The 26,694-nt window shown below is 39.1% G+C and overlaps 1 protein-coding gene and 1 non-coding gene across 3 annotated transcripts in view; both read left to right on the forward strand.

Annotated features, from left to right (window-relative positions):
- The window catches only part of LOC130914459 (protein PTHB1-like), a 233,758-nt gene that overhangs the window by 204,988 nt on the left and 2,076 nt on the right, over positions 1 to 26,694 (forward strand). The window lies entirely within an intron of this gene.
- trnak-cuu (transfer RNA lysine (anticodon CUU)) lies at positions 12,914 to 12,986 on the forward strand. The gene has a single exon. It is a non-coding gene; the product is annotated as a tRNA-Lys (tRNA).

Consider the following 26,694-nt stretch of genomic DNA (forward strand, 5'->3'; position numbering starts at 1 on the left):
AGTACACCCCTTAGTAAATACGTTTATGTCTAAATGTCCAAATTGAGTACTGCTTGTCATTTTGCCTCCAAAATGTTATGTGACTCGTTACAGGAGTGCTGTCAGCATTGCTGCAGAGATTGAAGAGGTGGGGGGGTCAGCCAATCAGTGCTCAGACCATACGCCGCACTCTACATAAAATTAGTGTGCATGGATGTCACCCCAGAGGGAAGCCTCTTCTGAAGACTATACACAAGAAAGGCCACAAACAGTCTGCTGAAGACATGTCAACAAAGCACACGGATTACTAAAACCATGTCCTATGGTCTGATGAGACGGGCGGGCTTTCTTGTTGTACTTAAATATCTGCAGAAATGCGAGGGGTGTTCTCACTTTTGTGATACACTGTAAATTGTTTGGTAAAAATTGTCTCCTTTGGCAGAGGGTTCACTTATTTTCCCCCTTCTGTCATTGTTTGCATGCTGTCATTAAAATATGAAAACCCTTAAATGTTTGGGTGGTTTTAGTTGAAGCAGACACTGTTTTTAATTCTGTGTGATTTTGACAAAGGTCAGTTCACATAGGATGTTTTTATGCAGAAATGTGAGAAATTCCAAAAGGTTCAGATACTTTTTCATACCACTATATTTTTTTAATGAATTATTTTTATGCACTTGAAGTGTAATAATTATGATAGGTTTTAAACGTATTACTGTCCCACCGAATTATTTTTAAACCAGAAAGAAGAAAACACAATGAGTTGCCACAGCAACTGTTTACTAAGTTAAATGATGTTGACCCATGTGGCGCTTTGAAGTTTCGGCTTACATGCGTCTCTGGCAAGATCGAACCTTAATGTCTGTTAATCATTGTTAACTTTAATAAGGAATTCCAGTGCACTGCCTGACCAAAAAAAGGGGCAGGATCGGGACGGCTCTAAAAATTACTGCATTAATTAATTAATTTTTTTAATTGAAAAAAAATCAACAACCTCACACTCACTACACATCAAAAATCATACAAACCAAAAACGAATAAAACAAAAATAATTCCAGTCCCTCATATTCTATTTTTTAATTTCAACACAAAATCAAAACAGCGAAAAACCGTATCAGCCAATCCCTACTAGTGATGAACTTTAATTCACTATCTTTACAATTCAACAGAAAAGAACAGTCCAGTTGCGAAATAGGTCAAATCTACAACACTACCCTTTTCACATGGACTAGTCACCAGTACCCAATTACGCTTTGCTTTGATTTAAGCCGTAAAAAGAGAAATTACTCGAGCAGATTTCCGTCGTGATGAAGATTTATACCCTGAATAGAAGCCTTATTTTCAGCTGTAAAGTGTGTCTAGTCAGCGTCCATATTTCACTGCAGCAACGTCAGCCCGGCCTCTAATCATCCCGGCAGACTTTCCCCGATGATCATTAGCAGCATCCCCACTACATTTTTCATTTTCCGCATTAGCCGAAACGAGTCCTTGTCGTTAATTCATCGGGAAACCAGATAAAGAAGGCATTCATCCACCGCTCGGTGTGTTGTGGTACTCTTAAAAGTCAAACACAGTTGCTCTCCCATGACCGGCTCTCGTACCTGGAGACCTCTCTGTCTCGGACCCCCTCTGCGCTTCCGTGTTTGTGTCTCTCGGCCCAGTCGGACCGTGTCGGTAAAAAACACGACAGTGAAAACACGTCGGTAAAGAGCGTGTCGATAGCGAGCGTGTCTGGAAAAACAGTTGAGAACTCTGGCTAGTTTACATGCAGAAGGAGAATATCGATATGCTACGTTTTAATGAATTTTTAATTATTTATTAATTATAATTAAACAGATTTTCTTATCACTTTAATCTGAAATGCCACATATAAAGTAGCGCTGCGACCTAAAATTGTCCAGTGTCAACAAAACCTGCGAATTAGCAGTTATATTTTCATTCAAATATAAAGATATCTAATCACATACATTGGTATGAAAAAGTATTTGGAACCTTTTGGAATTTCTCACATTTTTGCGTAAAACCACCATCAAATGAGATCTGATCTTTGTCAAAATCACACATATGAAAAAAACTGTGCTTTAAGTACAACCACCCAAACATATATACAGTTGTGGTCAAAAATTTACATACACTTGTGAAGAACATAATGTCATGGCTCTCTTGAGTTTTCAGTTATTTCTACAACTCTGATTTTTCTCCGATAGAGTGATTGGAACAGATACTTCTTTGTCACAAAAAACATTCATGAAGTTTGGTTCTTTTATGACTTTATTATGGGTTAACAGAAAAAGTGATCAAATCTGCTGGGTCAAAAATGTACATACAGCAACACAAATTAGCAAATTCTTGTGAGTGATTATTGACTTGAACAATCATTGACTTGAACAAGTCAGGACAGTCACTTGGAGCCATTTCAAAGCAGCTGCAGGTCCCAAGAGCAACAGTGCAAACAATTGTTTGTAAGTATAAAGTGCATGGCACTGTTTTGTCACTGCCACGATCAGGAAGAAAACGCAAGCTATCACCTGCTGCTGAGAGAAAATTGGTCAGGAAGGTGAAGATTCAACCGAGAATCACCAAAAAACAGATCTGCCAAGAATTAGAAGCTGCTGGAACACAGGTGTCAGTGTCCACAGTCAAGCGTGTTTTGCATCTCAATGGACTGAGAGGCTGCCGTGCAAGAAGGAAGCCCTTGCTTCAAAAGCGGCACCTTAAGGCTCGACTGAAGTTTGCTGCTGATCACATGGACAAAGATAAGACCTTCTGGAGGAAAGTTCTGTGGTCAGACGAAACAAAAATCGAGCTGTTTGGCCACAATGCCCAGCATTATGTTTGGAGGAGAAAAGGTGAGGCCTTTAACCCCAAGTACACCATGCCTACCGTCAAGCACGGTGGTGGTAGTATTATGCTGTGGGGCTGTTTTGCTGCCAATGGAACTGGTGCTTTACAGAGAATAAATGGGATAATGAAGAAGGAGGATTACCTTCAAATTCTTCAAGATAACCTAACGTCATCAGCCCGAAGATTGGGTCTTGGGCGCAGTTGGGTGTTCCAACAGGACAATGACACTAAACACATCAAAAGTGGTAAGGGAATGGCTAAATCAGGCTAGAATTAAGGTTTTCGAATGGCCTTCCGAAACCCCATTGAGAACTTGTGGACAATGCTGAAGAAACAAGTCCATGTCAGAAAGCCATGAAATTTAACTGAACTGCACCAATTTTGTCAAGAGGAGTGGTCAAAGATTCAACCAGAAACTTGCCAGAAGCTTGTGGATGGCTACCAAAAGCGCCTAATTGAAGTGAAAATGGCCAAGGGACATGTTAGCAAATGTTAGCGCTGCTGTATGTATATTTTTGACCCAGCAGATTTGATCACTTTTTTCTGTTCACCCATAATAAAGTCATAAAAGAACCAAACTTCATGAATGTTTTTTGTGACAAAGAAGTATCTGTTCCGATCACTCTATCAGAGAAAAATCAGAGTTGTAGAAATAACTGGAAACTCAAGAGAGCCATGACATTATGTTCTTCACAAGTGTATGTAAACTTTTGACCGCAACTGTATGTTCTCATATTTTAATTAGGATGGCATGCAAATAATGACAGAAGAGGGGAAAATAAGTAAGTGAACCCTCTGCCTAAGGAGACTTAAAGGGCAATTGAAGCCAATATTCAACAAACAATTTAAGTCGGGTGTGTGCCCAACCACTGAGGAGTGGTTTAAAGCTGCCCTGCCCACTATAAAGCACACACCTGGTAACAATTGTCTTGATGAGAAGCATTGTCTGATGTTCCTCATCGCTCGGGCAAAAGAGCAGTCTGAAGACCCGCGTTTAAGGATCGTTCATTTGTATAAAGCTGGGAAAGGATACAGAACTATTTCTAGAAATCTGGATGTTCATCAATCAACAGTCAGAGAAGTGGTATACAAATGGAGAGAGTTTGGCACTGTTGCTTCTCTCCCAGGGAGTGGCCGTTCACCAAAGATGACACCAAGAGTTCAGCGCAGAATACTCAGACAGGTGAAAAAAGAACCCTAGAGTGTCTGCTAAAGACATATATATGTGCACACATCAACTATATGTAAAACTATGGCCAAGAATGGTGTTCATGGGAGGACTCCACAAAGGAATCCACTGCTGTCAAAAAAAAAAAAAAACATTGTGTGGCCAAGAATAGTGTTCATTGGAGGACTCCACGAAGGAATCCACTGCTGTCCAAAAAAAAAAAAAACATTGTGTGGCCAAGAATGGTGTTCATGGGAGGACTCCACGAAGGAATCCACAACTAACAAAAAAACATTGTTGCTCGTTTAATGTTTACAAAAAGGCATTTGGACACAGGTTTTGGCAAAATATTTTGTGGACTGATGAAATATTTGGGAGTTACACAACGTCATGTGTGCAGGAAAAATGGAAACGCTCACCAACATTAACACCTCATCCCCACCGTGAAGAATGGTGGAGGGAGCATCATGATTTGGGGCTGTAATGCTACCTCAGGGCCTGGACAACTTGCAATCATTAATGGAAGAATGAATTCAAAAGTTTATCAGAATGTTTTGCAGGGAAACCTGAGGCCGTCTGTCAGACAGTTAAAAGTCAAAAGAGGATGGATGCTGCAACAAGATAATTGTTAGGTTTTGTGTTTGTTTTCTCCTAGTGTGACTTGTCCGTGATTGCCCATTGTTCTCACCTGTGTGTGTTCTCCCAGTGTAATGCAATCTGCATCCACCTGTGTTACCCAGCTGTTCCTCGTCTCGTTACCCCTTGTCTGCGTGTGTGGATATAATGACCCAGTTTCTTGTCACTCCTTGTTGCGTCATTGTCAATGTCAGTGTCTATGCCTGTGTCAAAGCCACGATCCTGTCCAAGCCCTCGTGTATCTGTCCCTCCGATTTAAGTAAGTTTTGTTTGAATCTTGCCCTTTTGATCCCCAGTGCTTTTGGTTGTACTTTGTGTTTTTGTTAGATATCATTAAAACGTTTTTTGAGTTCACTACCACCCTGCCTTGCCGCTTTTTCAATAATGATCCAAAACACAGAAGTGAATCAACTTCAGAATGGTTTCAGAAGAACAAAATACACGTTCTGGAGTGGCGAAGTCAAAGTCCCGACTTGAACCCCATTGAGATGCTGTGGTATGGACCTAAAGACAGCGATACATGTCATACTGTACATCCCAGGAATCTGACTTAAACTACAGAGGTTTTGTATAGAAGAATGGGCCAAGATTAGTCCTGATTGATGTGCCAGACTGATCTTCAGCTACAAGAAGCATTTGGTTGAAGTTACTGCTGCCGAAAGGGGGGGGGGGGGGGGGGGCACAAAATATTGAATGTGATGGTTCACTTACTGATTTTTCCCCCATCTGTCATTGTTTGCATACTCTCCTCATTAAAATATGATAACCTATAAATGTTTGGGTGGTTTTACTTAAAGCAGACACGTTTTTTTCATCTGTGTGATTCTGACAAAGATCACATCACATTTGATGGGGATTTTATGCAGAATTGTGAGAAATTCCAAAAGGTTCAAATACTTTTTCATTCCACTGTACTGGGGTAGCGTTTCTTCTTCACAAACCTACTCGAGTGATCATTTTAAAAAATGGCTTAGTAAAACTACTCTTACGTAGGAGTATTTTTCTCGAAGGTTACTAAAGTAAATGTAACAGTAATGGCACGTGATAGGATTTCTGACTGCAATATTTTGTTTGGTCCTGTGACTACTGTATATTGTTACGTCTAATTGGTATCATGGAGTCATGTGATTGTTGTTGCAACGTGGTATTGGTACAAGTGGTGGAACAACTTCGCTGGCAAAACTGAAGTCAAATCTCTTCAAATGAAGAAAAAAGTTGTTGAAGGGCTGTCGTGGCTGACACGCCTCTACAACATCGCGTGGAAATCAGGGACAGTGCCTCTGGATTGGCAGACCGGTGTGGTGGTCCCCCTTCTTAAAAAGCGGGACCAGAGGGTGAGATCCATTTATAGAGGGATTACACTCCTCTCTCTCTCTGGTAAAGTCTATTCAGGGGTGCTGGGGAGGAGGGTCCATCGTGCAGTCGAATCTCAGATTCAGCAGGAGCAGTGAGGTTTTTGTCCCGGCCGTGGAACAGTGGACCAGCTCTTTACCATCTGCAGGGTCCTCGACGGTGCATGGGAGTTGGCACAACATGTGTTTTATGTATTTGGAGAAGGCGTTTGACTGTGTACTTAAGGGAGTACGGGATACCGAGCCCCCTGGTAAGGGCTGTTCGGTCCGTGTACAACCGGTGCCGGAGCTTTGGTCAGCAGTGCTGGCAGTAAGTCGGATCCGTTCCCAGTGAGGTTTGGACTCCGCCAAGGTTGTCCTTTGTCACTGATTCTGTTCATAACCTTTACGGACAGAATATTGAGGGGGCTGGTGTGATGGCCTCAGCATGGCATCTCTACTTTTTGCAGATGATGTGATGCTGTTAGCGTCATCAAGCCGTGATCTCCAATTCTCACTGGAGCTGTTCACAGCCGAGTGTGAAGCAGTGATGAAGATCAGCACCTCCAAATCCGAGACCATGGTCCTCAGTCGGAAAAGGGTGGCGTGCCTCTCTGGGTCGGGGATGAGATCCTGCCCCAAGTAGAGGAGTTCGAGTATCTTGGGGTCTAGTTCACGAATGAGGGTAGGAGAGACCGTGAGATCAACAGGCGGATCGGTGCAGCGTCTGCAGTGATGCGGACTCTGCAACGGTCCATTGTGGTGAAGAAGGAGCTGAGCTAAAAGGCGAAGCTCTCGATTTATGACGAAGTCAGTAGTCACACTGTGGGTCGTGACTGAAACAACAAGATCCCGGATACAAGCGTCCGAAATGAGTTTCCTCAGCAGGGTGTCTGAGCTCTCCCTTAGAAATAGAATGAGAAGCTCAGTCATCCCGGAGGGACTCAGGGTCGAGCTGCTACTCCTCTGCATTAAGAGGAGCCAGCTGAGGTGGCTCTGGCTTCTGGTTCAGATGCCCCCTGGAAGCCTCCTTGGAGAGGTGTTCCGGGCATGTCCCGCTGGCGGGAAGCCCCGGGGACGACCTAGGACACACTAAAGAGACTTATGTTTCTCGGCTGGCTTGGGAACACCGTCTGATGGGAGAAATATAATATGACCTGGAATGAATCAGCATATTGTGATGATTCCCTTTTGTGACTGTAACTTTGAATCAGCATATTATGATGATTCCCTTTTATGACCGTAACCTTGCTTTCTTCGCCACTTTGGCATCTTTGTGATGTGTGATTGCAAAACGTGTCAAAACACGTGTAACCCCTTTACCTTGTTTTCCTCGCCACTTCGACGTCTTTGTGATGTGTGATAGCAAAAAAATGTGTCAAAACAAGTGTAACAATGGGCAAGTGGCTCGTCATCTGAGGTAAGGGACTGACCATCTCTGATATCATATGATGCACCACTATAAGAGCTGGGGATTTTTCCCTCTTGGGTTAGAGCCTGCTACGGGTTTGTGCACGGACGCCTAGCTAGTATTCCTCTGCAGCTCAACCGGGGTGTCGGCTCTCCGCCCGCTTGTCAATGGTAAGAGTTTTGATTGCTCAAAGGAATATCTTGTATGCTTTAACAGTAGCGCGGGGATTTAGAAGTGACAATCTATATCTAGCGTTATTGTTGTTCTTGCTTTCTTCCTTTTTCTACATTAAACATTGTATATTTCGCAAAAGTGTGCGTGTTACTGACTCACTGCGAACCCGGAAACGAAATTTCGCAAAAGTGTGACCCGGAAATTTCGTAAAACACCTTAGGATCCTGCTGGAGGAGCTGGTTGAAGTGGCTGGGGAGAGGGAAGTTTGGTCTTCCTTGCTAAAGCTCCTACCAACCCTAGATGGATGGATAAAGGAAAAACGTGATAAATCCAGTGTAGCTCAAGGTATCCGAGTAACAGTCGCGTTTCTTCACACATCTACTCAAGTAAAAGTAAAATGTATTCTATTTTTTTAAAACAAAAGTCACTCAAGTAAACATAGTAAATGCAATGCGCTACTACCCACTTCTTCACAATTGTTTAAGAATACTTTCTACTACGACTAGAAAGACACTTATTTAAACACACGCACACATCAACGCCATGGTTACGCTCAGATAAACAGCGTCACAGCCCATAAAGATTTACTTCCTTTTAGTGTGTGTTTTACTTCTCATTCATAGATACACAGGTGAACGCATGCTTGGGAATGAATGCATGTGACTTGTATTCATTGATTTATTAGTTAGTGTGTGTGGAATGCGGTATGCCAACACATCTTTGATTGATGGTTACAAAGGCTGCCAAAGGTTTGGGAGTGCTAAGATAAATTGTGGAGGACTGAAATAACAACGGACGGCGATAGACGTCCAATCATTTTGGACAGGGAGGGTAGAGGAATGATCACTTTAAGTTTTTATACAAATGTAGTTAGCGTTTACCGTTGGGTAAATTGAATGGGTCTACAGTTTGCAAGACGGGGAAACGATCAAACTACTAAAAGACTTCAAAACACGAATGATAACAAACCGATTTCAGTTAAGTTCTTGAGCTTAAAAATCATTGCCTAACTTGCTTGTTTTCGTTAACTTACACTAGCTTTGCTAGGCGCCTCGTTGAAAGCAAAGCGGTAACGATCATGCTATTAAAACATGTCATGACCTGGCACTAACGATCACGAACCGATTTCCGCAAAGTCCCAGTGCTTAAAAATAGTTGGGACTAGCTTGTTTCCGTTCGCTTACACTAACTTTTGCGAAACGCCTCTTAGACAGCAAAGCGCTAACACTCACACGACTAAAACACTTCAAATCAAAACACCAACGATAACAAACCGATTTCGGCTAAGTTCTTGTGCTTGAAAATCATTGCCCAACTAGCTTGTTTCCGTTAGCTTACATTAACCTTTGCTAGACATCTCTTAGACAGCAAAGCGCTAACGATCATGCTCCTAAAACATGTCACGACAAAGCACTAACGATCACAGACCAATTTCCGCAAAGTTCTTGTGCTTACAAGCTAGCTTGTTTCCATTAGCTTGCACTAGCTTTGGCTAGGCGCCTCTTAGACAGCAAAGCGCTAATGATCAAGCTACTAAAACATATCACGACAACTCACTAACGATCACGGACCAATTTCCACGAAGTTGTTGTGCGTGAGAATAGTCGGCCAACTAGCTTGTTTCCGTTAGCGTTAACTAACTAACTAATAACTAACTTTTGCTAGACGCCTCGTAGACAGCAAAGCGCTAATGGTCACACTACCAAAACACTTCAAATCAAAACACCAACGATAACAAACCGATTTCGTTTTCAGATTTTAAGTTCTTGTGCTTAAAAATCATTAACCAACTAGCTTATTTCCGTTGCTTACACTAGCTGTTGCCAGACGCCTCGTTGACAGCAAAGTGCTAACGATCATGCTACTAAAACATGTCACGACAAAGCACTAACCATCACGGACCGATTTCCGCTAAGGTTTTGTGCTTAAAAATAGTCCACCAACTAGCTTGTTTCCGTTAGCTTACATTAACCTTTGCTAGACGTATCTTAGACAGCAAAGCGCTTACGATCATGCTACTAAAACATGTCACGACAAAGTACTTATGATCACAAACAGATTTCGGCTAAGTTCTTGTGCTAAAAAATCATTAACCAACTAGATTATTTCTGTTAGCTTACACTAGCTGTTGCTAGACCCCTCTTTGACAGCAAAGTGCTGACGATCATGCTACTAAAACATGTCACGACAAACCACTAACCATCATGGACCGATTTCCCCCTAAGTTTTTGTGTTTAAAAATAATCCGCCAACTAGCTTGTTTCCGTTAGCTGACATTAACCTTTGCTAGACGCCTCTCAGACAGCAAAGCGCTAACGATCACGAATAGTAATAGATTAGATTAGAGTATTCGATTAGAAAAAAAAGATTCAAATTAAATTTTACTGCTTCGAGTAATTATTTAGTTAAAGTGGCGTTGTAATGGTTTGTTTTGAAAGTGTTTGCATTCATTTTTATTGATTTGGGTGGATACACTGCCCTCTAGTCTGCTTCATATCACGTGGCTGAATCCAGCTGCTCCCTGTTAAGACCAACAGAAGTTTTTGTTTGAGCTAATGTGTTTTTTTTAATGCATTCGTAATTTAGTTTGTGGGTATATTTGGACGTTTTTTGTTTTTGTTTTTTGTGGGGAATATGTGTCTGGACCATTTGTTAATAGCATTGTAAAAAAGCCGTTTTTTGTTTTTTTGTGGGGAATACTTTTCTGGACCATTTGTTAGTAGCATTGTAAAAGAAAAACACTAAAAACAAACGTGAGCATATTATAGCATTTAAGCTAGTGGACTTTAGCCAATTGTTCTTTTGTTGTACATAGATCCTCATTTTTTTTTTTTTTTTTTTTTTTTTTTTTTTTTTTTTTTTTTTTTTTTTACGGTGTGAGGCTCAGCTCAGGTATTTTAATTTTTGATGTCCTTATCCGATCACTCGATTATTCGAACTAACTACTTCATCGATTAATCGACTGCTAAAATGATCGATAGCTGCAGCCCTATTAAAAATAGTCGGCCAACTAGCTTATTTCCGTTAGTTTACACCAAGGGTCCCCAAACTACGGCCCGCGGGACAGATACCTCCACATTTGGTCCGGCCCCCTGAACAATTTTTTTTTTTTTTTTTCCCCAAGTGTTATTTATTTCCTGGCTTTTTTCTGTGAAGAACCCAGGAAGAGTTATTTGGTTATTACCTATTTAATTAATAGTGTTATTATTATATTATATTTAGGGCTGTCAAAATTATCGCATTAACGGGCGTTAATTAATTTTTTAAATTAATCACGTTAAAATATTTGACGCAATTAACGCAGATGCCCCGCTCAGACAGATTTAAATGACGGTACAGGGAAACGCTCACTTGTTAATTGTGTTTTATGGAATTTTGCCGCCCTCTGCTGGCGCTTGGGTGCGACTGATTTTATAGGCTTCAGCACCCATGAGCATTGTGTATGTAATTATTGACATCAACAATGGCGGGCTACTAGTTTATTTTTTGATTGAAAATTTTACAAATTTCATTAAAACGAAAACATTAAGAGGGGTTTTAATACAAGATTTCTATACATTGTACTAACATTTTTCTTTTAAGAACTACAAGTCTTTCTATTAGGGCTGTCAAAATTAACGCGTTAACGCGCGGTAATTAATTTTTTTTATTAATCACGTTAAAATTTTTGACGCAATTAACGCACATGTCTCGCTCAGACAGTATTCTGCTTTTTGGTAAGTTTTACAGCAAGGCTTTTTGTGCTAACAGCGAACTCTTGTGGTCGCTTTGCGACATGGTTTATTGGTTTCTTGCCAGTTCAATGTGGCTGCACGACGTCTCTGTTGTGCTTATATGATCCTTGGACAAGATTTGTCCGTAAGTATGGTTGTTGTAAAGAATGTACATATTATGTTAATAAGCGAAATGTTATATGAAATGTTTTTTGCATGAGACACTTTTTGTTTATGTTTAGTTCATCTGTATAGCGTGCTGAGCTAACGTTGTTGCTAATGCAATGCTTGTGTACTTTTTTTTTGTAGTTTTACGACGGTCTAAAGAGGACAATGGTTTGAGGCCATTTTATTAATAAATCAGATGAAAAAGGAAGAAGTCTGATTATTAAGGCGTCATTCACTAGCTGTCTAGCTTTGGAAAATACGCTTCGGAGTGAGGACAGCAGACAGATTTAAATGACAGTAGAGTGAAATGCCCACTACAGTCCTTATGTACTGTATGTTGAATGTATATATCCATCTTGTGTCTTATCTTTCCATTCCAACAATTTATTTTACAGAATATATATATAGTTTACAGAAAAATATGGCATATTTTATAGATGGTTTGAATTGCGATTAATTACGATTAATTAATTTTTTTGCTGTAATTCGGTTAAAAATTTTAATCGTTTGACAGCCCTACTTTCTATCCATGGATCGCTTTAACAGATTGTTAATAATGTTAATGCCATCTTGTTGGTTTATTGTTATAAAAAACAAATACAGTCCTTATGTACCGTATGTTGAATGTATATATCCATCTTGTGTCTTATCTTTCCATTCTAACAATAATTTACAGAAAAATATGGCATATTTTATAGATGGTTTGAATTGCGATTAATTACGATTAATTACGATTAATTAATTTTTAAGCTGTAATTAACTCGATTAAAAATTTTAATCGTTTGACAGCCCTAATTATATTATATTATATTATATTATATTATATTATATTATATTATATTATATTATATTATATTTACTTTTGTTCCGTGAGGATTCCGGAAAGGGTTATTTGATTGTGGCTTTCTGAAAAACAATACATTTTTACATTTAGGCACTCCTGCAATCGTCACACTTTTTCTGTTACAAACTGACCCGGCCCCTCATCGGAGAAGGGAAAAGTTATGTGGTCCTCACAGGAAAAAGTTTGAGGACCCTTGGTTTACACTAACTTTTGCCAGACCCCTCTTAGACAGCAAAGCGCTAACAATCATGCTACTGAAACATGTCATGACAAAGCGCCAACGATAACGAACATATGTTATCCTATAAACGTATTCATAAACATCTCCCAGATATGAGTTTTCAAAATTTCTGCTAAATTCAGCTCAGTTGGAATAGCATAAGACTCTTAATCTCAGGGTTGTGGGTTCAAACCCACGTATGGCGTGTTTATTTTCAGAAATCTGATGAGTTCCCTGCTTCTACTTGTCATTGAAATGCAGCAATCGTCATCCTTATGTTGTGTGCTTCTCATGCCAGTGTTAGCATATAGGCTAGCATGCTGAAACTCAGTTTCCTGCCTCTACTTGTTATTCACATGCTACGTTCTTTTGTTCGTCTATTTCCCATTCTTTATGTCTTAGCACAGTGAGCACGCAAGAGCACACAAGCCCGGCTAGCTCAGTCGGTAGAGCATGAGACTCTTAATCTCAGGGTCGTGGGTTCGAGCCCCACGTTGGGCGAGTCTTTTTGGAATGTCAATGTGAAATTAGCTGTCGTCCACATCAGGGCAACCTTGAAAGTTGAAAATTAAATTTTGTGCATTATTTTCTAAGAATTAGCATGAGTTGTTCCTGTATTCATCCCATCTACCAAACACCCACCCTAAAAAAGATATATAACCTATTTTAAGAGGGACATCTGGAAGCTAATGAGTTAAAATAGTGTGAAACACAGTCGCCCACACTTCACGCTGTGTTGTCACTCTGTGTGTGTGTTCATTTTTTAGTAAACTGACATATGTAAAACTGTATATACAGCTGGAAATGCGCTTCTTGCGTGCATGTGCGCGTGTAACCGTGTTGTAAACGTCCTCTCTGATGTGGCCGACTGTATTTAAACACAGAGAACAGAGAGCGCACCAGGAAGTGGATGGAGGTGTGCGTGTGCGTGGCAGATTTTACACACATGAAATACTTAACGCCATCAAAAACACTTTGTGAGCAGATCGCCGTACAGTTGTCTGCATATTGTGAGTGCGAGCAGGGCGTTTCTATCCAAAGAGAAAATATCCTGGACAACCACGGGAAGGAATCCGCCTACTAAACCACACCCGCCTACCAGCCAGCGGGCGAGCGAGTATTCAAGCTGTGGTCTTTGAGTCGGCGTTCAAATGTGATTACACGCAGAAAAAAAAACACTACTGGAGAGTCAATAGCAGCTAATGAGTTAGCTATTTTCTATGTGATTGGTCTTAAAATAGGCCCTTCACTTATTTTCCAATATTTTGAACTGTTTCATGCAAAATTCAACAGTGCTCAACATTCCCCAAAAATGTCAAAAATAAGAGATCCAAAATTAGCTTCTTTTCGCTGGTTGCGCTGCTTCACAGTTCTTGAAACAGTGTGAACGCGAGTTGAGAGTGCATTGTTCCACTGAATTGAACTGGAGACTTTCATGATCCTCCTAGCGATGCACGCTTTGTTGAAAACAACTCTTCTGGTGGGGGGGTGGGGGGGTTCTATTGTAGCTGCTTGTGTCTGAAGACTTGACTTCTGTCACTCTAGTTTCTTTCCCTACTGAGCGGTGGGTGTCTCTTAGCCCCTCCACTGTCACAAAGCCACACTTTGAGCTTCCCCACATTGAATGACCAGCTCTGCTACTGCACACCACATCTGGTAAACATTAGCATTATATAGCATTTAAGCTAGCAAACCTTTGCAAGTTAGCCAATTGTTGCATTATTGCAATTGGCTAACTTCACTCAATTGTTGCATTGTTGCAATTGGCTAACTTGCATAGCAAAAGTCATCTAACTTAAATGCTATATAATCAGGGGTGCACATAAGTGGTCCGCATGCGTACTGGAAGTAGACAAACGCGCTAGCCCTCAACGGCTTCCATACGCTTTTGCGTACCGATGGCTGACCACTGTATTTGCGGCGGACACGAGAAAATAACTTCTCGAAATGTCGAAGAGGCAGGCCACACTGAGTAATTACTTCCGTGTTCCGGGTTCCCCCTCCCCCGCCAAAAGACAGACAGACGACAGAGACGTCACCGGAGCTACCGAAAAAAAGGACTTTTGCTGAAAAGTGGCTACAGGAGGTAGCATGGCTAGAAGCAAATGGTGCTCGCACGGAAATGCGGTACAAAATGTGCCGTGAGAATCCCAATGTCGCCGATAAGAGCAGCGCATTTTATGTAGGGTCAAAGAATTTCAGCCATCCTAACTTTGAAAAGCAGAAAAAAAACAGAGCATGTGGCAATTAAGCAAACTATCGATGTCAAACAGGACCCCACTCGCCCTATGGACAAGTGGCGGAATAGGGCGGAATAAAGGTAATGAACAGCGACATGCACTGACAAACGTGTTTTTGCTCGCATTTTACAAAGCTAAACATGCACGTTCAATGAGGTCTTATGAGGAGGACATCCCACTTTTAAAAAGGCTTGGAGTTAATGTGGGAGCCACATAATGCCCTTTATTTTGAATTGGTGCTTTTTATTTCTTTACATTTCACTTCAAAGTAATGGCAATTTTGTTCTTCCAGTTGATGCATTAATTGTTAATATAATGAAAGTTAATTGGCTCTAAGTAAAGCTTGTCATAAATTTATCGCATCAGGCGGGTCGGCTCTCAAGCTCAATGAGGACCAAGTCACATCTCCAGGTCCTCCTCTGAGAACCTGGGCAAAAAAATTATGTGCACCCCTGTATATAATGTTATATAATTGTTGTAAACGTTAGCATTATTTAGCATTTAAGGTAATGGACTTTTGTTATGCACGTTAGCCAATTATTGCATTGTTGCAATTGGCTAACTTGCATATGTCTGCTAGCTTAAATGCGATATAATGCTAATGTTTGCAACAATTGGCTAACTTGCATAGCAAAAGTCATCTAGCTTAAATGCTACTTAATGTTGTATAATTGTTGTAAACATTAGCATTATAAAGCATTTAAGTAGTACGTACGTAGTATGTAAACTATCCAGCATGCATGTATACTGCCATTGTACGCGCCTTGTGTGGAGAAAATGTGCGAGCATGACAAATTTGGACCAAAACAGCTGTTTTGGGATGGGAAACACTTGAAAAGATCTTCAGCACCCCCTTGCTGTGAGTGACTAGCGTCATCTAGATGTGTTGCGTCCCGGCTCGAAAGGACCAAGAAAATGTTAGATATGAAGCTAGGTTTATGTACACGTCGATGGAGCTTTTGTGGAGGTTTGTATCTGCATCCCCTGTTGCTGTCATGGCAACTCACTGCATTCATGGGAAAACAAAAGGATGGGAGGGACAGGAAAGAAACATAGAGCATAGAATAGAATACATAGACTACATGGGGGGCACATGGCACAGGACAAATGAAAGTCTAGACAGAAGTTACCCTATCTGGTGACTAACCATAATAAGGAAAGCATAAATCTTCAATGTATGCACAGTAATTCCAACAGTCATACTTGAGTTTTTGGTGAATATGTTGAATGACAGAAAAAAAACAGCCTTTGAGCATTTGTGAGCTTTGTTGTTATTGAAAATATCCTATTTTGCTAGTCATTTTCCCAAGACTGAACTAAAAGAAAGCTTCTCACATCTACCATCCGCAAGAACTCCGTCTTTGTGGCGTCCTCTGCCGCTTTGGAAATATGAACTGTGACGGCTAGCTAATGGCTAAAACTAACAGTCAAAACACTGAATCCAGAGCTGGGAAAAAGTTCTGAGCGACTTTTTCTCTTGGGGACGCTAGCAAATGTCGGCGAACGTTGATGTTGTAAAACAAGATGGCAGCGAGCGACAAAGCCCGCGCTTGTAGACTAAACAGTTTTTTTTTTTTTTCTCCGCTTAGCGAGCGACGCTAAGTCGATTTCTTTAGACGCGTCTGGACGGGATCAGCTTGTCAGGAAATCCAGCACGGAGTTCATTCATACGCCCGTCTTGGGGGAATGGCGCGATTATAACGAGCGGCAGAGGTGTTTCATTTTCGCTAACAAGAAGAAACACTGAGCGCTTCTTGTCCTACACGTCAGCTGTTTATGATATCATCATTATATCCAGAGATGTTTTCGTCATATTTGGCAGATGATCGGATTTGTTCGCCGTGAATGTTTTTTTTTTTTTAAGCGCCAGATTCGAAAAGCGAGATTCGTTGTCATCTGTGTAGGACCGATATTAAATGAATATGTATTAAATTAATAATTAAATGTGGTTATATGGATGTGAATATGTCAGTATTTATTTATTTCAAGATTCATTTAATTTTTTTGACATATTTATTTAACATATATCTTGAAATTTATTTTTAATTAAAGTCAATAAAAATAAAAGTCAATAAATTAATACAAATGGAAATAAATACAATTCCAGTAAGCAGATGTTGAAACACAAAAACAAATATTGAAAAAAAACACATAAATGGTCAAATAAACATATGAATGATTTCATAAATGTAAAGTGAAATAAAGAAAAATAAATGTTCAAATCACTTTTGAAATACATGAATATAAAAAATAGAAATGAATCAAAATAAAAATATGCATACATACATCTTTTTTTTTTAAATTAAAAAATATATTTAAATAAATATTGAAGTGAACATGTCGAAATAAGTCATTCAAATAAAAAATAAATCAATAAAAATTGAAATAAATAAATGAATTTAAAAAAATAATAATAATGCAATAATATTATAATAAAAATAAAAACAAATTTTTAGCTACTACAAATAAATACAATAAAAATTGAAATAAATAAATATAAAATATATAAACATTGACGTGAATTAATGTGGAAATAAATATACCAAAATTAAAATGAACTGATAAATTCAGACAAATGCAAATAAATAAAATTCCAATAAGCAGACGTTGAAATCGGAACTAAATATTGAAAGAAATGCATAAATGGTCAAACATATCAATAAATTCATAAATGCAAATTGAAACAAAAAAAACAATGTTGAAATCACTTATGAAATACATAAATATAAAAAAAATAGAAATAAATCTAAATTTAAATATATATGTATACACATTTACAAAAAATAAAATATATAGAAATAAATATTGAGGTGAAAATATGTCGAAATCAATCATTTGAATTTAAAAAAAATAAATAAAAAGATACAAAATTGACATAAGTCAATACAAATTCTAATAAAATAATAATATAATAATAATAAAATAAAACAAATTTTGAGCTACTGTAAATAAATACAATAAAATTTGAAATAAATAATAAATAAGTATTATTTGGAATTCATGTGAAGATAAATATACAAAAAATAAAATGAACAAATAAATTAAAATATAGGTATAAAAATTAAATGACCTACTATCGACATAACCTACATAACTGCTGTTTTATAATTGTTTTTGTTCCCAGTCATCTCACGATGAATCCGACATTTCATCTCTGTGTGTCGCCGAGACGAAAAAAAGAAGGCCAAGCGCGGCGACAATAGTCGCGGTCCTTATAAGATGGGGATACCGCGACTATCTGCCCTAGCTTCAAAGCCCGCACGTTCCGCTCGCTCGGGCTTGTTAGCTGCGCCGCATTCAACGGCACGCAGGCGTCGTCAAAATACAGGCGACGCCGCGTGTTTGATTCTTGCCTGATCAAATCTCAGCGTGGGAACTGAACACAAAACGCGCTTGAAGTCCAATCCGTTAGAAGCGGAAAGGCTAGCAACGAAACAGTTTGGACAACCAACTACCAGAAGTGGGTAGTAACGAGTAACATTTATCCATTACATTTACTTGAGTAAATTTTTGAGAAAAATATACTTCTAAGAGTAGCCGATTTTGTAAGCTAGTATTTCAGGCTGATATACTTTTTTGTTTTTAAAGCACGTTGATGATAAAGATAACTCTAAAAAAAAAAAAAATCTTCAACAGCTTCAAATTTACAATGATGACCTAAGACCTAAAGAATTAATTCAGTCTACTGCTACCAAACCAACGAAAACAACACATTAAACCAACCAGGACGTCACAACGAGATGTAAACAAGAGAGCGTGAGTTTAAGAGGATGTTCGCCCTGCTAAAGCTAATGCTAACGTGAATGCTACGCTTACACTACACGTTACATTTAGAGTGTTAGGATCACTCAGTAAACACCTTAAAAAGCTAGAGCAACATTGCATATTCTCTCATGCAAGATAAAAAAATTACAATATTTACAAAACACAAGCCTATAGCAGCTTGCCTTTTAGCTGCTGCAGAGTCCTTCCAGGGTCCTAATGTCAGTCAGCGGTGGCCATAGTTGCCCACACAGATGCCTGATCAAACTCAATTTTATCGCCTTATTTTTCCTGTGAATTGGCCGATGGCTGACGTTGGAAAAAAAGTCTACACAGGTAGTCCCCCGGATTACAACGTACTCGACTTCAACTTAAAGGGTATGACAACACCTGGGGAAATGCTAATATTCCATCATTTATCCATCAACGCATGCCTTTTGAATTCATATCATGCCACTTCGTGTAATTACACTAGGGCTGCAGCTATCGAATATTTTAGTAATCGAGTAATCGACTGAAAATTCTATCGATTAATCGAGTAATCGGATAAAACAAATATATTTTTAGGTGAAGAGCAATTATAAATATACATGAGAAAACAAGACATTTCATCTAATCTTGAACCATTTTCAGTCAATCAATGTCTTTATTATCGATGTATATTGTTGAAAACAGCCAACAATTGCATCTGAGATGTAACTAGAATTTTAAAAAAAGACTAATTCACTGCTTTCACTCAAAAAACTTTTAGATCTTATTAATATACATATATATATAGATATGTAGACATGTATATATATATATAGATATAGATAGATATATAGATATATATAGATATATATATAGAGAGAGATATAGATAGATATCTATCTATCTATCTATCTATCTATCTATCTATCTATCTATCTATCTATCTATCTATCTATCTATCTATCTATCTATCTATCTATCTATCTATCTATCTATCTATCTATCTATCTATCTATCTATCTATCTTACCTAAAAATGCTGTTACACTTGATAACACACATCACTTAAAAGTTAGGATGTTTTCCCACGTGTTTCAATTGAATTTCTCTTTGTGTCAAGCCATTTTTAAGTTCTGGTTAAGTTTTAAGTTAGTCTAAACTGTAAGTCCTGATAGGATTTTGAGTTTTTGCAGTGTTCAAAATAAATGTATGATACAGGCTGTATTGGAGCACATTAGGGACCAGTGCTACTTGGTGTTTTATCCAGCAATGACTACTGAGCTAAAATTGATAGTTAGCATTGAGTTTTTATTTTACACCCTCATCACTCCACAATGCTATGTTATGTTAAAGCCTGTATGTAAGACACGTTAGCCACGCATCGACAGTGGCCATAATTAATTGAAACCTAGCCCTCCGCAGGGCTAACGTTACGTGAGCTAGTAGCGACAGTAACGTTAATCTTATTTATAAGCGCTTAGCGCTCTTTATTAGCGCTTAGCGCTCTACTGCTTTAAGATGGCGGCTGTTTACTAACGCTGCCCAGACGCGGCCGAGTCTGTCATTTCGCATCTAGTTCAACATACATGTGATCTCTATGAGACGCATCAGACGCTACCTGTACCAACGTAGCATCGTGCGGGCTAGTATTTAGCAACGTCGGCGTCGTTTGTGGCGGCTGTCGGCTGCAGTAAGGTTTTTTTTTTCCTTCTTCCTCTCCGCACGTGACAGCGCGTTGTCCAGCATTAAAAGTAGTCCGAGCAAAACGTGATGCTTAGAGCTGTCAAAATAAACGATTACTCGAGGTGAATAAAATTACTCGGATCAGTTTTTAAACTCGAGTTACTCGAGTTGCTCGAGTACTCGTTTCAGTTTTAAATTACACACATCGCAACACCAAGAAAATGATAGCAATTAGCTCGATTGTCAAGCTAAAAGGACCCGCCGCCGAGATGCCGGAAATCTAGCATATTGTGTGCGTGACGTCACTTTCGGGAAACAGCCGGCTCAGTGCTTAGTACTGAATGGCGGCGATGATGGCGGACAATGTTGTTTCTATTTGCAGCGATGAATCCAACGAGTTGGAAACGAACATTCTTCTAATGGTGACGAGGAGAGTTATGAACCTTTCTTTGGTGTTTTGGGTTATCAATTTGAGCCCAAACGAAAGCCAATGCAGCCTAATGAAAGGATCATTGAGGGGAGCAATCACACTGATGAAACACCGGCCGGCCGCAACAGACTCACCGTATGGTTTGTTTTGCATTTCTTTTTGTGAAGCTGATACACCGTGACCGCAAAATAAAGTAATGTATAGAATAATTATCATTTAATATGCTATCATCGGTTTCGCTCTGCCAACCGACACAAATATGAATGGGATTAGAGCAGGGGTCCCCAACCTTTTTTGCACCACGAACCGGTGTGATTTGGGTCTTTTTTTCACGGACCGGTGTCCCACTTTTATATTCAGTTGGACTCTCAATGTTATCCAATGGTGCTAAAAAACTATTTACATCACAAACATACATGTCCAACACGGAAATGGCGTAAATTAATGCTTAACGACACGGCGAAGTCGTTAAGTGAGAGGGCTACGTGCAGTTGTTGTGTGCGCCAAACATGGCAAACGTAGGTTAATATTCCTTTCTTTAACCCTTTAAGGTCTGGGCCTATTTTGTCTGATTTTGCATGCCTTTGAAGTTGCCTTTATATTTCAAAGAAAGAATTGTTTACGATGGCCTGGTTTGGTCCCTTTTTTTGTGACACCTTGAACTTCATGTCCAAACAGTTGTTTCCGTCACTGACCAATTATAAATCATCATTTTGGGCCCAAAAAGACCAAAAATTCCACAATCGTTTTGTCAAAATTTTTAATTTTGATGTCCAATTGACAACCAAACATGCGTAACGAACCGTTTTGAAACTTTGTAATATTTATTCAACTTGTTAGGATGAACATTCAACCAAAAATTAGAATAAATAGTCTTATATTTGATAATTCAACATAAACAACAGGTATAGCCATAGGCGTTTTTTGCCTTTATACAAAGGACGGGTGAAAGGACTCCACGGATAGAAAGACTTGTAATTCTTAAAAGATAAATGTGAGTTTGTATATTGTGACTAAATATTGCCATCTAGTGTATTTGTTGAGCTTTCAGTAAATGATACAGTAGCGACTTAACTTTTCTGCCCAAATGCATGATGGGAAGTTGGGCAGCCATGACTTTGTGTGATGGCTGCAAATGCTATATCTTCTCTGCGTTGGGTACACTACAGGGTGTACAAGATCGACTCCTGTCATTCTTATCCACGTCGCTTCCCAACATATTTATGGTTGCTGTGGGAGAGATGACAAAGCTTTTTCCAATTAAAAGCACCAATGAATGCTTTTATCTACTCCACTCACTTGACAGTACTGCCTCTTATCTCTATATAGAAGTAAAACGATGCCATTGTAGGCTGTTTGCGGCAATGTGTGAATGAGTCGTACTGCAAATGCATTAATTGCGATAAATATTTTCACGTGATTAATTTTAAAAAATTAATTACAGCCCGTTAATGCGCTAAATTTGACAGCCCTACATTAACAAAACAAAATAAATGCATTCATTTGGGATGAAATGCATACGACGCTGCCACCAGAAGGCAATGTGTCCTCCACCATTAAACAAAATACAATACTTTTGGACTTTATGAATGTTTATTTTAATTTTTAAAAGGTTAAGTCCGACTTCCGCGGAAATTCAGGTTACGTAGCCAGCGCAGGAACAGAACTCGCAATTCCTCACCGTCCGAATGCATCAGACATTTATTCCTGTCAATGGCAGCCGATGAGTTTATTTATGAAATAATATTAAAGCCGTTTTAACAATGGGAAGGTTGTTAATTTATTCCTGAGTTTGAGCGCACTATGTGGTATGACAAAGTTACGATGTTCTTACATAAAAACTGTTAATTTTTAAAGCAACACTGGTTTGTCGATCATCAATGGCAGTCAATGTGTTGAGGTTAAAAAAGAGGATTTTGAGCATTTTTAGCTCAAAAATGGCCGAAAACGACTATGGAAAATTTTAAAAGTTGTTGATTAGTGCCGATACTATTTTTTTTTTTTTTTTTTTTTTCAAATATACATTTCTTTCCTGTTAATACTAAATTACTGCATACTCACTTAAATATAAAGTCATTGCTATCATGGATTGATCAGACACAGCTTAACTCATTGTCTGCCATTGACGGGGCTAGACGTCAAATGGATTACTTAGGATGAATTCATTTTAGTGCTGCAACGATTAATTGATGAACTCGAGTATTCGATGAGAAAAAAAGATTCGAATTAAATTTTGCTGCTTTGAGTATTCGTTTACTTAAAGTGGTGTTGTAACGGTTCATTTTCAAAGTGTTTGCATTTAGTTTTATTGATTTGGGTTGATACACTGCCCTATGGTCTGCCTCATTTCATATGGGTGAATCCAGCTGCTCCCTGTTAAGACCAACATAAGTTTTTGTTTGAGGTAATATTTCTTTAATGCATTCATAATTTAGTTGATAAGAATATTTAGCCGTTTTTGTGGGAATATGTGTCCGAACCATTTAAGAGTATAGTTTAAAAAAATAATTTTTTAAAAGTTAGCATTTTATAGCATTTAAGCTAGCTGACTTTTGCTATGAAAGTTAGCCAATTTTCCTTTTGTTGTACATAGCTTTTTTTTTTTTTTTTTTATACCGTTTGAAGCTCAACTCAAATATTTTAATTTTTCATGTTCCTTATCCGATTACTCGATTATTAGAATTATCTAGTTCATCGATTGATCGACTACTAATATAATCAATAGCTGCAGCCCTAATTTGTTTAAAGACCATAATTTTCTGACTATAAGGCACATCTGGCTAGAAGCCACCACTCACCCAATTAGACAGGAAAACAGCATTTGTTCATAGATAAGCCGGACTGCAGCTGTCCTTACAGTATTATGGGATATTTACACCAAAAGATATTAACCGGTAACACATCACACCATCAGACTTTCATAAGACCAAATGAACCACCACGATTGCTTCAAGAACCTTCAATTGGCCATCACTGATCCCTCGGAGGACCCCTCTGCTGCCACCTGCTTTCAACTGTTTTGTCATTCAGCATGCCTCCTAGCATGCATTGCAGCGCTACAGATGTAAATAACAATCAAAAGTCATGTTTTGTGCCAATTATTTCTTCAGTTACTGTTCTGGTTGTTTCATTAAATGCTAGTTATGGTATTTGGTAACAACATTATAATTATGACATGACACTGCCATGAGCATTAATGGATGCTTATGACTGATGTCATTTTGTGTCATCTGGCAAATCATCTCACTTTTGAATGGATGTAAAAGGTCCGAGCTGAACATAAATGGAGTTAGTGACATATTTTGCCGGATGACACTTAATGACATCTCTCATAAGTATTCATTAATGCCCATGAATGTTTCATGTTATAATTATGATGGAATATATTATGGCGCTTTTATTACGCCGCTGTCAAATCAAGTTTTGCCTATTAACCCATATAAATCAACAAATAAGCCGCGCTGGACTATAAGCAGCAGGATTCAAAATGAGGGACAGAAGTAGTTTCTTATAGTACAAAAACTACAGTAGTTTTAATTTAGTTTTTAAGAGCCACGTGAAAGCGCCTAAGGAGTTAATACATGTAGAACTGATTAGCGGGCGCACAAAGAGTGCGGTAGACATGAGTCTTCGTTGTGTAAGTGTTCTCATGGAGATAAGAAGAGCGTCTCATTGTGCTCAGACAAGCGTCCCTCTTATCCGCTTATCGCCAAACCGAGTCGGCCCTCGTGTGTACGTAACCGTATGCGCGTGCGTGTCAACATGTGTCTTTGACAGGCTGCCGGTTGGGGGTCCTCCGCTTAAAGTGGCGGCGCTTTGTAATGCAACAGGTGCTGTTGTCGCTCAATTTGTTGGCAGGCTAAAGACAAAAAGGACTAGCTAATCCCGGTCGAGTGGCGCTGCGTCGGCTCGTCTCAGGCACGACAAGTGGCTCGTTAGCATACCCGGCACCCGTCTGAGTTGGAGTAATTAAATGAACGATTGGGTTTCAGGGCTATTGGGGAAGGTAGACGTATCAGTGAAGTAATAATGGTGTTTGCAGTGCGGAATTCCGCAGGGATCCGTCTTTTTGCCAATTGTTTTTTGTTTTGTTTTGTTTTCTTTTTATTTTATTTTTTATTTTACTTGTTTGGGGAAATTATTGGTGTTCGGAATTGAGTTTTTCATAATAGTTCATAAGGTGTGTATGTGTGTGTGTGTGTGTGTGCGTGCGTGTTGAACTTTATCATTGATCAAAATATCGGGGTTGGAACAGCCGCAAATAAAATCTATTCATAAATATGTTTCTTTGATAACATTTTAAAGAGGAAAAAAAACAAAAATTTAATCAAAATAAATAATAAAAAGAATGTAAAAAAAATCAAATGAATAAAATCATTTTTATTCGTTTCATTCATAAATCTAAAAATTCAATTTCTGGAGAAATTGCATGGATATGATTTTTTTTGTCAAATTCCATTGGAAATGACACATGTATCCGTCAGTGGGATTGACTGTTATTTCCACCAATAGAATTGACGAATGTGGACGTCACTGGAAATGAATTCTGTAAATATTTCTGTTTATTTTTCTGTGTCACTATTTGTAAAATACATATTTCACTCAAACCAACTCCGTCTGTCTTTATTTATTGTCGCTGCCCTCTAGTAGCTGAACCAGAACGTCCTGATTTGCCCACTAATTGTCCACCTCAGTGGTGCTGTTAAAGGGGAACTTTGAAGTAAGGTTGGCCAACCATGTTTTTGAATAATATCAATGGCTAAACAATTATAAGCATATTTTCATTTTTTTTTTTTTTTAACGCAACCCTTCCAGATTCTTTGTTTAACCCATAGCAACGCCCTTGGCAACGAAAATGCTTTTCTTCGGTAATCTTCGGAAATCTCCGGAAATTACGTCACACCTAGACATGCGAGGGAAGTCCACCATAGAACAGTATTGTTTGTTGCATTGCTTCTCGGTAAGATGCCACAGCGGTGTGTGGCGATGTTTTGTTCTCGCTCAAACGAAAAGTTGTATGAGTGGCCAAAGGATAGCAGGGCACGTAAATGGACATCTTTCGTTCGCACGAAGCGAGTGAATTTCACGCCATCATCGAGTAGTGTTCTCTGCTGCAAACACTTCGAAGATGCCTGCTTCCTTTACCGGTCTGCTTATGATCAAGGATTTGCCAAAAAGTAAGTGTGATTTTTGGATAGATGACTGATGACTTTGTCAAAGCATAGCTGCCTACTGTTGTGGAATTGAACAGTATAAGCTAGCGACGTTAGCCGAAAGTTAACTCGTGGAAATCCCCGATCATAGTTGTCGTTGCGTTCGCTAGGTTAAGCGTGTTTAAATTGTGCGTCATCTACGATCATGTCCGAAAGGGTTAATCCACTGTCAATCGGGAAACGGGTGTTGATGTGCATATAAACGGGTCGGCGTCGCGGTAATTCACGGTCACGTTGCTGTAAGAGACACACACCGCCGGTGAGTTTGTGCACATTTATTTGTATTATGTATTTCCACCTTCATGCTTCAAGCATTGCATTGCTTATGGACGGTTCAGCGTTCACGGTGATCGCATGATAGGCTTCTAGTTTGTGTTTTATGAGAGCCGCTGACAGGTGACAGCTGAAAAATAGCGTGTTGGTTTAGCGTAGCCATTGAGTCAATCTCGCAGCGAATCAGCGAGCGGGACAACGCTGAAGTGGTGCTTTGTAATCTGTTTGCTTGTGTGAAAAAACTACATTTCCTCACGCCATTAGACGCCAATTCCTGCCGAGAGCTGTGCCGAGCTGTGTTCTAACTTTTCCATAAGAACTGCTCCATGTGTTAATAAAGAGACATGGTTGTCAGCGCGTCGTGTGTTTGATACATTTGTAAACAAAAAGCTCATAACAAGACACTATGCACAATCCGTTTAAGAGACGCTGGAGTGGGAGGCAAGGAGGAGATCGGCGAGAAGCAAAACTTCGCGGTCGAATGTGGCGTCAGTCCGCTATTATTTTGTTTTCTTATTGTTGCCACAATAAAGTGGAGGAAGCCATCGAAGGCTCATCTCCTTCTTTCCCCCCAACGTTTTTAAATTATTATTTTATATGCACGAGAGCTGCCGGATCTGCCAAAATGAATATGAAGTC

The sequence above is a fragment of the Corythoichthys intestinalis genome, chromosome 4, assembly GCF_030265065.1.
Source record: "Corythoichthys intestinalis isolate RoL2023-P3 chromosome 4, ASM3026506v1, whole genome shotgun sequence".
In the NCBI taxonomy this organism is placed as follows: Eukaryota; Metazoa; Chordata; class Actinopteri; order Syngnathiformes; family Syngnathidae; genus Corythoichthys; species Corythoichthys intestinalis.